Source organism: Urocitellus parryii, chromosome 4, assembly GCF_045843805.1.
Source record: "Urocitellus parryii isolate mUroPar1 chromosome 4, mUroPar1.hap1, whole genome shotgun sequence".
NCBI lineage: Eukaryota > Metazoa > Chordata > Mammalia > Rodentia > Sciuridae > Urocitellus > Urocitellus parryii.
Window position 1 is genome coordinate 135530997 of NC_135534.1, and position 13030 is coordinate 135544026.

At 33.7% G+C, this 13030-nt stretch overlaps 1 pseudogene; it reads left to right on the forward strand.

Moving 5' to 3' along the window:
- The first annotated feature begins 4700 nt into the window (after positions 1 to 4700).
- Positions 4701 to 13030, forward strand: part of LOC113186540 (small ribosomal subunit protein eS4-like) — an 83242-nt pseudogene continuing 74912 nt past the window's right edge.

Below are 13030 nucleotides of genomic sequence, written 5' to 3' on the forward strand. Positions count from 1 at the left end.
ATAAATTTATGCCAATTTAGCTAACTTATTATTGATGCTAATTTAGCTTTGTATTTTTCTATATGTGCCTAGTCTATTCCCTTTTTTATTTTTGTTTTGGTGGGGGGACAAGTTCTCACAATGTTGCCTAGGCTGGCCTTGAACTTGTGGGCTCAAGCAATCTTCCTGCCTCATCCTTTCTAACAGCTGGAAATACCAGTCACATGCCACCACACCTGGCTGCCTACTTTCTTATTGAAGAATTTATCAATGGAATGATATTTCATGTTAATGTCATTTTTCACCTTAATATTATGTAGTCTCTGGGTCCTTTAAGTAATATTCTCTTCATTTTATGCCTTTACCTACACAGAAGACCCTAAATGATTTCATCCTTTATTTCCCAAGTGAGCATTTTCTTTCTTTCTTTTTGTTTTATTTAATTTCTCAAATTTTCTATAAGAGAGGATGGCAGGTATTGCATTTTCCTCACTACCTGTTTGAAGTGGAGAAAAGCTGAGTTGTTTTATATTTCCTTTCTTCTCAAATCTGGCCGTTTCCTGCAGTACATAATTGTTTCTTTGACTTTACAAATACTTTCTCTTGCTGATAGAAAATGTCACAGCTTGTGTGAGTGCCAGTTGCAGCCAATTATACACTAAATAATCTGCATTGGCACGGAGAGGCTTGGCAGAATGCATTACACTTCGGTGAGACAAAATTTTGCATTGATAAATTGTGCTGGTGTGGGATTTGACCTCAAGTTAAATCACTGCTATCTGGAATGAAGCAGTGACGGTCATTCAAGTGTTCAACTGCCATGACGGCCTGAATACTGAAATAATATGTTTAGACATGTTACTATTAAAACATGTATAAAAACAAAGTGGCCATGTGTAGGGCTTCTTTCTTCTTCTTCTAAATTCTCTAGTTTCACCAAGGTTGAGCTCTTTTACTTGTCTCCTATAGAAATAGTGATATAAATGTTCAACAAGCATGTAGCATATTGGTTTAAATTATTTTTTCTTTAAAACTATATTTAATTACCTGTTTGGTTTAAGTTTTATGTTAAACAAATCAAAATCATTTGGTATTTATTGTAAAAGTAGTTTGTACCTTCAAGGTATGTTTTCACATTTTCAATTTGAATTAAATTTGTTCACACCTTAGGATAACAATGCTTGCAAGAGTGTAGATAATTAAAATAATAACCAACTTAAAAATATTTAATGTTGTGAATCATGTAAATTCAAATACCTGATGTTTGACAAAACATTAATGTATTAACTTTACATTATCATAAATTGATAACATCATATTTAAGATTAAAATTATATATGCTGACATAGTCTGCAGCTGTTGTAGTATGATTAGAAAAAAAATGTAAGGACAAGGAAAAAATGTTTATAACCATGTAAAGTGAATAAAACATCATATTAAAATATGATTGTGGGCTGGGTTGTGGCTCAGTGGTAGAGCACTTGCTTCCCATGTGTGAGGCACTGGGTTCGATTCTCAGTACCACGTATAAATAAATGAATAAAATAAAGATCCATAACGACTAAAAATATTTTTTAAAAATATGATTGCAGGCCTACATATAGAATCCAATGACAATAGCTACCATTTATTTTTAGAATTAAGTTTTATTCATCTCACTACTATATTGTCTTTTCAATTAAAAATTACTTTGTATTAAGTTCCAACAATGGCTAATGTTCATTCAGTTCTTCAATGGCAATATCTTTCATTAAACACAAATCAGTAAGTCACTTGATGTTTATGTTATGCAATTAACCTGTAGATGAACAGGTAGATTTATTCCCTATAATCTTTTAACAGCCTTGAAAACTTGGTCCTAAATAGGTCTGCATAGAAACAAGGATGATATTAATATTGTTAAAAAGCCAGTCAGAACAGATGCTTTCAAACACAGCAGACAAAATAATACTTCAGTATTGGAGCTGGGCATATACTCTGGATAGAAGTGGCACAGGGTCTTCTAGCACAGGCTGATAGAGCCCTGGCTTTTATACCCAGAATAGTCTGACAAATAATGCATTTAGTTTACAAAGGGAAGGTATACAGAGATCCTAGTTTTAACTTTGTCAGTTTTCTTTTGAGTCTTATTTTCCATATATATAAAATAAATGATTGCAAGAATGAGATAATACATTTGAAAAAACACTAAAATTTGCATGCATAAAAGAAGCCATGAGATCTTAACAGTCATTAATGAAATATTGCTATATTTTATTTATTTATTTTATATTGCAGGAAAAAATTGGCAGTCTAACTCTCAATTATAGCATAGTGAGTCCTGTGGCTGAATTTTGACAAAATAATTCTGATTTCAGATTATGTATACTGATTCAACCCGAAAGAATCTGTCCCTGTGAATTTTGAATAATGACCAAAAATTCCAAGTGTATAGGAAGTTATTTTCATCTGATTTTAAAAACCATATTTGTTTTACAAAGTAAACATTTTGTGTTTAACAAAGTATTTGTTAGTTATGGGCACAAGGCTTAAAGTTTGTTTAATTCCTATGTTAAATCCTTCCAGGCTGATTCTAATTTGCTAAATATAATACAGTATTTGTAATTTATTAATCCTATGAAATTTTTGCTTTCCCACTCTCATTCAAAATTCAGTTTCTTTCTTCAAAGTTTTCTATTCTACATAGTATAATTTCAGTTGATATCGGAGTTCACTGACCTCATCTTTGTATTGCAGTGTCATGTAGACTGAATACAGAATCTGGTATTTTTTGTACACACAGATAAAGCAGATTTATACTTCCTTTTTGCACTCTATTAAATATGTACGTTATGAAAATTCTGAGCTTAATTTTGGAAAGCTTACACAAACAAGTATCAGAAACTCAGACAATTCTTAGTTTACTATATATGCCACCTTTTAATGTCAGCATTTCAGAAGCACAACTTGCTATTCATCTGTGGTTGGAATGATAAAATATATATTTCTAGCAATAGTTAATGGGCACAGAACTAGTAGTTGTAGTAGTAAGGACAACTTTGAATATCCTCTAGAAACCAAAGACAAACACACTGTTTATTTGTCCCAAATGGTTAAATCAAATTTTTCCCTAAGCATTTTATATATATTTATATTTGTGTGTATACATATATATGTATATTGACCTAAAAATCCATAACTTAAGAATTACTTATGTCAATTACAAGTCTCATTTATTACTTAGGGCAAATATATGTTTTATATCCTCAAGAGGCTGTTTTTATATAAATTTATTTAATTTTTCTAGCAAACATTGAAACATTATGACATTACAGATTGACTTCTGTTTTGCCACCTATCTTATTACAAGGAGACATTCATTTCACATGTTATTCTTCTGATTTTAAAAACCATATTCGTGTTTAACATATTTATGGACCAACTCATTTCACACCACACACATACACAAGCCCACAAATCCTATAACATAGTCTTAAATATTTTTCTTTTCAAGGAAATGATTAAAATGGCTAGTTGAACAAAATGGGGATGATTCTTTACCCTCCCCACCTTCTTATTCGGGTCACCCAGCTGGTCTTAGACCTTCTTTCACTGGTAGAAAGTCTTGGGTCAGATGCCCTTGCCATGTTCCTCCTACCATGAATGAGACCTTGGCATCATCATCCTATGTTCCTTTTGCTTACATTTTTTTTCTTCTTCTTCATCTTATCTAAATGCTGTCCTTCTTTCCAGGGTATCTCCAGTTGTAAGGATTTTACGAAAATTCTCTATCCTTACTAATCTGCTGACACTGAGCACACTCATTTTGAACTCTCTTAGTATGTATTTACATCACAGATAGCACTAGACTGTAGATATTTAAGCAACATTTTAGAGGCCATTTAGTCAAATTACATGCATGTAAGATTTCACTGTCTTTTACTCCTCACAAAGCCTTAGTTGCATTAATTGTGATCCCTAGAAAAATAGCCATCATTTTTGTGGAATAAATCAAATATCATTTTCTTCTCTGGACATACTGGCTCAAAGATATTGCCAATGAATGTATATCAATATATTTTGAGAAAATGTAAAATGACTTCCCAGAAGAGATAAAAGTCCTGATTATCAAGACACACCAGCTTGCCAGCTTTAAGTAAGGGAAATGTCACAGAGATTCAGAATAAGTGATAAAGGCAGTATGTTTTATAAATGGATGGTGGGAAACTTCAGTCTGAGGCCTCCCAGTGAAGGATAGTAGAGGTGAAAATGCTTGACATCTTACTTTTCGACATCTTAGTCTTCAGAGAGTGAAATTTCTATGTAGCCACATCTCTTTTTTCCACACTTAATACTTGATGTTGATGATGGACAATGGCAACAATGACGACAATGATAATAATTATGTTATTATGTAAATTGGTTAAAGATGACCCTTCTCTATCAACCCCTATACTATTTACTTCTTCACAGAAAGCTAGGACTGTTAGCGCAAAGCCCTCTGATGCTGAACTCACATCTTTACACATCCAATTTCTTTGTTTTTTTTCTATTTGTTTAAAACTTTTTTAAAAAAGCAAATAAAAATTTTGCATACTTACAATATTGAAAATAGGATGTTTTAACAATTACTTATGTATTTTTAATTGACAAAATAGTATGGTTTGAAATTCATACACTGTGAAGTGGTTAAAACAAGCTAATTTCCACTGGCATTAAATTATAGCCCCAAGGTTCTTTCCATGCAAGGCACACCTAAGACTCATGGTCTGAAGAAGCATCTGAAGCAAGTAGCAGCTCCACACTATTGGATACTGGATAATGCCTTAACCATTGTGGCTAAGTGAGTAGGTTCTGGCAAGAGGTGGTGGGAGGGTGGGGATTAGAAAATAAAGACTCACGTGCACAGATTTTGAAGATAACAGCTGGGATTGGGTGGAGTGCTGCTCTCTGATGGAGAAGCAGGTCCAAAGAATTACTCCAGAAATCTTTATTACATACATCTCATTAATATATATAGAAAACACCATAGTATTGCACATAATATTAAAACTATGCAAGCATTAGTTTTGTATTCATGAAAGTTACAGAGTTTTGCAACATTATGCAGTTTATTCCTCTGTTACATACTACAGTTGCAATGTACAATGTTAGGAGCTTTGTGTAGCTCTCAAGAAAGTTCATTTTTAAAAGTTATTGTTCTGGGAGCAGGTTCAGGAGCAGCAGAGCTGGTGAAACATTGTGGTTGTCTAGCAAAGAGTTCTTTTATTCCCAGGAGCTGTGTGCCTGAGATAAATGTTGAGGCTGATAATACTCTAGCACAGTCTTTCCTCATGGAGGGCATTACTATAGCAACTAGGCATCTTGCACCTTTGCAAGAAACTTCCCCAGGCACAGCCATGAAGTCATCAGGGACTCCAATTTCAGACAATGCTCTACCATTTACTGTCACTGCTCTCCACAGGGTAAGTTGAACAGTGTGTTTGTTCCTTGCCCATCCACTTGTCCCCACAAGCAGAGAATGTCTTTCATCATTTTCATAAGGAACAGACTTAAGTATGCCTTAATAGGAGATGAAGTAAAGAAGATTGTGAAATAATATTATTTTTTAAAATTTTATTTTTCTGATTATTCTGTATTTTATTTATCAAGAATCCAATTGTTGAACAATTAGGCTACTTAAGCTTTTTATATTTTTTCATAATTATGTTTACTAATTGTTTTACAAATCTTTATTAAGACTGATAACAAAGTCTAAACTGATATATTCTACCTTGCTGGTTTTATGAATGTCATCAGCATTTACAAGACCATATAAAATTTCCATCTGATCCATGACACCAAAGGTTGCTTTGCTATTTATTCATTGTATTACACCTGAGGGGGCCAAGTACATGTTGTGCAAAGTGAGACAGATCTTTGTGGGTACAAAAAGAACCCATCATCTAGTGACTCACAATACTCATATAATTTGCTACCCAAATCCTCTCATCAAGATGAATGACACCATTCAGATTGATTTGAAGACTATCAGCATTGATGATTTCATTAAGTGGTAAAGTGTATGGTGACCAGAAGTGTTAACTTAGGTAGAATTGGTGTAATCACCAACATGGAGTAGCATCCTGGATCCTTTCATGTGGCTCATGTAAACTATGTCCAAGGCAACAGCTTTGCAGCTTGGCTATCCACATTCTCATTATTGGTAAAGGCAACAAACCAAGGATTTCTCTTCCCTTAGGAAAAAGAGAGAGAAAAGAGACTGGTGGCCAAAAAGAGAAACAGGTGAAATGAATGGTTAGGTGACATTCTTGGAAAGGAAATGTCTTTGTATTTGATTAAAGATAATGTATCATGATCAATATATATTTATATATCAATTAATACATTATTAATTATAAAATTAATTATAATTAATTTATATAATTTATATAAAATCAATATATTACATGATTAATATAATATATTATCATATATTAATAAATTGATATATTAACAATAAATTAATATATTATATGATTGTGTATAATATATTAATTATGTAATATATTGATCCATGTATTATATAATTAATATATAATTATATAAAATATATAAATTATATAACATATTAATTAATATATATATTGTGTATGTGTATATATATATATATATATATATATATATATATACTGGTAATGTGATAAGATACATCCCAAAAGCTCAGTTTTAGCAATTCAGTATATTTGTTTTGCATAATCCATGAAACTGCACCCAGCATGTGCTAGTTATAGAGAAGATAAACTCTCTAGTTACAAATGACTCCAAACTGTGGCTGCCCTTTGCTGCTCTCTGACCCAGATACTCCCTGACTTGCTGCTAAGCATTGCTTAGACCTCTCCAACTCTCCTCTCCCTCCAGCATTCCCTTACCCTCTTCCCTTGTATGTAGTGGCCTCATACCACTGTCTCTTGAAGGTTTACTGGCATGAGCGATTCCTCTCATGCAACCTTGTCCCAGAGATGCCCATGAAAGTTTGCTGTGCAATACTATGGTGTTTCCTTTGATCAACTCTGAAATCTTCAAATTCACTACAGATGCACATGGAAAAGCTAAAGTAGTACAAAAGTTAGTATCCTTTCTACTTTAGACCTTAGCCATACTCTTAAGATAAATACATCCAGAAATATCCCAAGTACATGTTTGCATATGCATGTTGTATTAGTTTGCCATGGCTGCCATAACAAAAGAGCATTTTGGGTAGTTTAAATTACAGAAATTTATTTTTTCACATTTTTGAAGTCTAGACATCCAAGAACAAGATTTGCCTGGTTTGATTTCTCCTGAGTCCTCTTCCCTTGGCTTGTAGATGGCCCCTTTCTGCTCTGTTCTCTCATGGCTGTTTCTTGTCATTTACCTGTTTAAATCTTTTGTTCTTTTTCTCTCATTGTATTTCTGGTATTTTTTTTAGTGATTTATTTGTCAGAGTTTTACATAAAAGGGGAGGGTAGGGAGAGAGGGAAATGTGTCATGTGTGGTTTTATCAGTGCTATGGGTGTGACATAGGTTCAGAACTCCTGGGTCTTCTTGAGCCTCTTCCTGAGCAAATGGTTTTTGGAACCAAACCATCTTAGCCATGGTAATGCAGGCACAAATATGAAGCACATTTCCATCCCCATGTCTCATAATCTCTTGCTATGGTTAAGATAATACACACACACACACACACACACACACACACACACACACACACATACATTCTTTTAAAAAAGACAGAGAAAATTTGGATTTTGAATACCTGTAGTTGATTCCATGCAGGTACTTTCCACAACTGTAGTTTTTCTTCTAAACATATAATTGAATGAACTTAATGCATAATTACATATTAAATAATTTAGGTCATAAAGTATTTCTTTCCTACAAAAGAAGACCTCAATTTCAATCAGTGGCATGTGGAGTTATCTTGTTATTGTTATTGATGGATTAAAATTAATGGATGTATCTCTAAATCTTAGTGACCTAGTCACTCACCTGAAAGGACCACAGTCCTTCCACTATTGGCCATTGGTCATGGAACATTTTCCTTGCCTGGCATCTTCTTTTCCTTTGCAATTTAAATCCCCTTGCTTCAAAGGATTCTTGCCAGACACTGACTGACCTGTCCTCAAGCTTAACGAAAATCATTCTTGCTGGATTCTCTGTATTTTCCTTAATGGCGTTGGTAGTCATATATGTATTTGTTTAGCACAATATCTGAAACATATTAGACACTCAATGAAGACAAGAATATATAGAATATAAATTCCTTTAGTTTCTACCATTACAAAGTTTTTTAAATGTCAAATTCCAAAGAAGCCATAGATATTTCTGTATCTTATGATTCATGAAGCTATTATAAATACTGCAAGAAAAACATACATGTCTGGACAAAACTCAGTTTTCCTTATTCCTTTCCACTCATATTCTTGGGGAGACAAGAGTTCTTGGGCACATCCCTGACTTTATCATGACTCCATAGCAGTTCTTCCTCATTTTGATCTTTCCACAGATTTTACCTTACAACAGAAGTGAAGAAAGTATGAGAGAAAGCAATTAATATATCCAGGTCTCTGCTCCAGGGTGTAGGTAAAGGTTAAATGTCTTTTTTATTTTTATCATTACAACACACTTTATGACTGCAATAAAGATGTGAGTGGTTTCTTCAAAGATAAACATCTGAAAGAGAGAGGTGGGTTGCATTCTAAAAGCCTGTGGCTGCTGTCAGAAATAATTTAATGCTTAGTGCTTTGTTGGCTGACCCAAGTCCTTTGAAGAAGGGAAGCATGCTACTTACACCATCATGGCTGCCCAGAAGCCCCTCATTTATGTGAGGTGCTCTGTAGTGCTGCTCAATGAAGGCAAGAAGCCTGAACTTGGTAATTGAGAATGAATGTCAAGTAGTGTCAAGACGCCTCAATTCATAAGGCTGATAACTCCTTCTGTGATTGCATTTCCATTTTTACAGCTGCTTCAGTGGCCAAGTTTGCCAATCTTGTTTGGGAAAGTATACATATTACAGGACTCTTGGCACTGCCTCAGAAGAAACTAGTGTTTTTGATTCTTTTGTAAGGATTGTGGAATTTTCCAACTATGATAGAGGTCAATTTTATAAAATTTATGAAGAAGTAGAAAGAAAAGGGGGAATTTTTTTTCAAAGAAAGAAACAAGAAACAGAGAAGCACTAATCTTTGTACTACTAGTAATCACAAATCTAAAAACATGATGCTGAGAATATATTTCTTTGAAAAATAAACCTCCTCAATGAAATGAAAATGTACTGGTGATTTATATGGTGAGGAAAGAATTCAAGCTCTGAAACAATTTGGAACAATAGCTGCTGAAATGTAAAACATAGATAGATAGATAGATAGATAGATAGACAGACAGACAGATAGATAGATAGAATTAGATAACCTAGCACAGGGTCAGTAATTTTTTCTGTAAGGGGCCAGGTAGTAAATATTTTAGGCTATGCAAGCCAGATGGTGTCTGTTGCAACTATTGTACTCTGGCATTGTGCAAAAGCAGCTATTGACAATCTGTAAACGAATAATTGTGGCACACGCCTGTAATCCCAGCACCTCAGGAGGCAGAGGCAGGAGGATCACAAGTTCAAAGACAGCCTCAGTCAATCCTTGGTACCCACAAAAAACAAAACAACAACAAAAACTTTATTTATAGACACCGAAATTTGAATTTTATATCATTTATATGTCATAAATATTCTTTTTTGTTTGAATTTTTTAGGGTAACAGGGATTGGACTCAGAGGCCCTTGACCCCTGAGTCACATCCCCAGCCCTATTTTGTATTGTATTTAAAGACAGGGTCTCATTGAGTTGCTTAGCACCTTGCTTTTGCTGAGGCTGAATTTGAACTCACAATCCTCCTGTCTCAGCCTCCAGAGCCTCTGGGATTACAGGCATGTGCCACATGCCCAGGTGAATATTTTTTTTAACTATTTAAATGTATAAAAAGATTCTTCTCTTATGTGTCATATAATTAACAGGTGGCATACTAGATTTGATCTGTGAGTCATAGTTCACAAATCTCAGGTATGAGGCAGATGCTTCATATCTGTGCCTGAATCCCTTCTTAAAAACAGTTACATTTTGTGGGTGATCATATAGATCTTCATATAGGACAGGAATTAAATTATGCTTAGTAGGGTCATTAGCCAGCACTTCATGCCTGAGCTTGTGAGCTTTGTTCCACACTTGTGATGTCTGCTTTTATGAACAATTTGTTCCACACACTCATACCTATCTAACCAATGTTCACAGATAAAAAGAAGCATAGACTGTCTCAGAGATTCTCCCTGCACCTCTTCTTGCTCTCGCCTTATACTGATCTGGAAGTCAGAGTGAAGCAGAAACCACTATGATACAAGGGACACTGTAATCATCAACCATGTTTCCAGTTACTCTGAAACCAGGACTCCTTCTTAACAAAAAAAAAAAAAAAAAAGGAGAGAGAGAGAGAGAGAGAGAGAGATATGAAGATTGGATAGTAAAATATACAGCTACAAAGCTAAAAAGGTAGTTTAACATCACATGGTTTATTTAAAAGGTATGTCTACCTACTGCCCTCTTTTCTCTCCATAATTTTATATAATTGAGTAACGTATCTTCTATTACATTGAATGTTGTTGAGCTTTTCTTCTTTTTTTCTTGAGATTTTGTGTATAAATGACACATTTGGGGCAATTTATCTTTTTTATTGTTATATGAATTGTCTTGGTTAGCAGACAATATGGAAATAAGCCAAAAAATACATTGAATGATTATTTTATTTCCCCTGATAGTGGAAACCTGAGATTTTAGTAGTGGTGGAATGAAAAATAAAAGCAAAACAAAATTTAGAAGTTGTTTTCATAAGAGGAATCTGGATACCTACTTTGTGAGACTAGAGTTACTTTAAATGTACCCTATCTTAAACTTTTTATTTTGTGCTGACAGCATACTAAAATATATCCTATTCTCTTTATTTAATTTTTTTTTAGTTGTAGATGAACACAATACCTTTATTTTATTTATTTTTATGTGGTGCTGAGGATCAAACCCAGTGCCTTGCACATGCTGAGCCATAGCCCCAGCCCCAACACATCCTATTCTTAAACTTTTAACTTTGTACTGACTGCATACTAAAAGATGTTACTGATGAGAGTTAAATCACTGAATTGCAAGAATGACTGTCTACTCTAAGAGAGAGAATTAATATATAAAGCAAATGCAAACTTAAATCTGCTACTTTTATAAACTTAATTTTAATAGTTTAAGGAAGCAGTTTCAGATTTGGTATGTTTAACAATTTGGAAAATAATTTTGAGGAACAGGGTATAACTTTTACAGTTTTGTTGTACTGGTATTCTTCCATCTCAGAGAGCAAGTGCCAAAGGTCATATTTGCTTTCAGAGCATTTAATGTGCTTTAAGAGGTCCACATAAAACTGTATCAAGGATTTGGATAAAAGTTACCTGCATTTATTTACATATTTCTAACCACAAATTCAGTTGATTATTTATATTTTTCCCAGTAACAAATATCCTGATAATTGAGAAGGTCTTTGGTTTTTACTTGGAGGTCAGGCATTGTCCAGGTGCCTGAGACTACTTAGCATTTCTATGACACTTTAGAGATGCTTTCAGACTTTGGGTGGCTAACAAGCTGTGTTTTGTACAAAACTAAGGATCTTAATCTGATCAAATGGTGGTGCTGAAAAGCTCCCTTGGTTTTTAATATGATGATCTAATGCTAGGAAATTGCAGTCTCTTGTTATTATACATAGATCAAGACATTCCATTCTGGACTTGGACTGTAACCTCTGTAGACCTTATTTTCTTGCTAAAGATCAGAGGATCTCTAGGCAACAGGAGTAAATTTAAATCACTTTACTTTGTCCACAACTACCCCTTTCTCTCCACTCCCATCTTAAACACTTTTAGTCTAAAGCATAGCTTTCAGAGAAAAAAAATGGATAATTTGTGTTAATGACAAATCACATTATCATTGGATAACTTCATTCCTTATGATTGACATGAGCTAGATCCATTTTTTAAATGCTGATTTATTTATAGTTTTCCACTCACCTGAACTTTTTTATGTTATAGACCAAAAAATGTTGGGAATAGAACCAATTCTAGTGGGTCTCCATCATTCTGATTAGAAAATTTTCATTAGTCCTCTGAATCTCACATAACTTTGTCAAAATAGTGACAAGTCCACAAAGTGCTTCCATTAGCTTCTTCATGGGCTTACTGCTGTTCTTGTCATCAGGTACTTTTGAGTAGGAGAAAGAGTAGGATGGAATGGGAAAGACAGTAGAATGAATCAGACATTACTTTCCTATGTTTATATATGAATACATGACCAGTGTAAAACCACATCATATACAACCACAAAAATGGGAAATTATACTCCATGTATGTTTGATATGTCAAAATACATTCTAGTATCATATATATGACTAAAAAGAACAAATTAAAAAGAATTTTTTAAAAAGTAGTTTCCCTGCTTCTGGTCATTGGAAAACTATCTCACATTTTCCATCATCTGGTTGATAAATACAGTCCCATACTTTATTTTAACACAATAGCTTTAGGTTAGATTCAAGATAGTCTTATTAAGTCAGATCATGGTCATGAATGTCAAACCTTTCTGAAAAATAGCTTACCTGAGGGGTCAGCTAAATATGTCTCCATTGAAACAAATCAAATGCAAAGATTTCTACCCCGGTAAGCTAATAAACTATCTTCTTGCTTTCCTTTCTTCAAAGTTTCTTTTCTTTCAATCACATCGTAGATTTTTTGGTGGTTTTTAAAGAATTTCTCAATTTTTCATGTACAAAAAGTGATGCTTATACTTAGTATTTCCAAGGAATCAAATGATTTTTTTTTCCTTTTCATAATAGCCTATAGATGGTTTGTGGTACCTTTTTAAAGAATCCTCATATTTTTAGTATTTGAATGTAAGCTTTCTATTTTGGACCTTTAAATATGACAATATGACACGGATACAGTTAATGCAAAAACAAGCAAACAAACTCAGTTTTGATGT